The sequence below is a fragment of the Theropithecus gelada genome, chromosome 5 (genome assembly GCF_003255815.1).
Source record: "Theropithecus gelada isolate Dixy chromosome 5, Tgel_1.0, whole genome shotgun sequence".
Lineage (NCBI taxonomy): Eukaryota > Metazoa > Chordata > Mammalia > Primates > Cercopithecidae > Theropithecus > Theropithecus gelada.
Genome location: NC_037672.1, coordinates 58,414,730 through 58,416,637, shown reverse-complemented (window position 1 = coordinate 58,416,637; position 1,908 = coordinate 58,414,730).

Sequence of the window (1,908 nt, the reverse complement as noted above, 5' to 3'; positions counted from 1 at the left end):
AGGTTGCAGTAAGCCAAGATTGCACTGCTGCATTCCAGCCTGGGCAACAGAGTGACACTCTGTCTCAAAAAAAAAAAAAAAAAAGAAAAGAAATATATATAAATATACTTTAAAAATTAAATTTAATTATAAAAAGATACTGAATGGGCTGGATGTGGCGGCTCATGCCTGTAATCCCAGCACTTTGGGAGGCTGAGGTGGGAAGATCAGTTGAGGTCAGGAGTTCGAGACCAGCTTGGCCAACACAATGAAATCCCATCTCTACTAAAAATACAAAAATTAGCCAGGTGTGGTGGCACACTTCTGTAACCCCAGGTACTAGGGAGGCTGAGGCAGGAGAATGGCTTGAACCCAGGAGGCAGAGGTTGTAGTGAGCCAACATTGCTCCGCTGCACTCCAGCCTGGGTGACACAGCCAAATTCTGTCTAAAAAAAAGAAAGAATACTGAATGGATAGAAGCTAAAAGTGCTACAAAAACTAATCCAATTAGTTGCTATCAATACTACATTTACATGTTTTTTTCATTTTTTAAAGAATAGTAATTGTATATATTCATGGGCTACATAGTGTTTTAATACAAACAATGCATAGTGATCAGATCAGGGTAGTTAGCATATTGGTAATTTCAAAGATTTATCATTTCTTTGTGTTGACAACATTTAATATTGTAAGAATTAAAGAGGAGAGAAACACAGAAGATGGCTTTTCAGTCAACAGGGACAGGTTTATTTTAAACAAACCTGAGAGGGGCAGTTGGCCAAGTTAGGTTAGAGTCACACTCTCTTACAGACTAAGAGTTTTTAAAAGATTCAGGGTGGGAGAGTTTATGAGAGGCTTGGACTGCTTCTGTGTCTCTTTGTTGTGCTTCTCTGGGAGGGACAGTTGCATGTCTGTTCCCATACATCTTTTTGCAGCTGCAGGCATATCCCCCCGAGTCTGCTTTTAGCTTTTCTATCTTAGTGTACCTGAAGGGAAAGAAAAGTGCTTATTAAGGCCACTGTTTTACTGGGGCCCATTGTATGAGGGTGAAGTTTGGCAGTTACCCCAAGAGACTTTCTCCTCACCTCCCTCTGTGCCCAAGCGGTCACTTGTGTTTTACTGTCTGCTCTTTCTGGCTGCTTGTAGTTAGAAGAGAAGTGATTTCCTTGAAATGCATGAGGCTAGAAAGGGAGTTGCAACTTAAAGTGGCAGTGTTTGTCTGAGATGACGGTGCTCCTGCTCTATCAAATATCCTGCCAGGCATAGTGGCTCACGCCTGTAATCCCAGCACTTTGGGAGGTGGAGGCCGGGGGATCACCTGAGGTCAGGAGTTTGAGACCAGCCTGGCCAACATAGTGAAAAAATCTCTACTAAAAATACAAAAATTAGCTGGGCATGGTGGCGCACACCTGTAATTTCAGCTACTTGGGAGGCTGAGGCACTAGAATTGCTTGAACCGGGGAGGTGGAGGTTGCAGTGAGTGGAGATTGCACCACTGCACTGCAGCTTAAGTGACAGAGCAAAACTCCATCTTAAAACACCCACACACCCACACACCCACACACACACACACACACAGAGCAACATTCAGTATCTTCTCTTCTAGCTATTTGAAACTATACAATGCGGCCGGGTGCGGTGGCTCAAGCCTGTAATCCCAGCACTTTGGGAGGCCGAGACGGGCGGATCACGAGGTCAAGAGATCGAGACCATCCTGGCTAACACGGTGAAACCCCGTCTCTACTAAAAAAAAAAAAAAAATACAAAAAACTAGCCGGGCGCGGTGGCGGGCGCCTGTAGTCCCAACTACTCGGGAGGCTGAGGCAGGAGAATGGCGTGAACCCGGGAGGCGGAGCTTGCAGTGAGCTGAGATCCGGCCACTGCACTCCAGCCTGGGCGGCAGAGCGAGACTCTGTCTCAAAAAAAAAA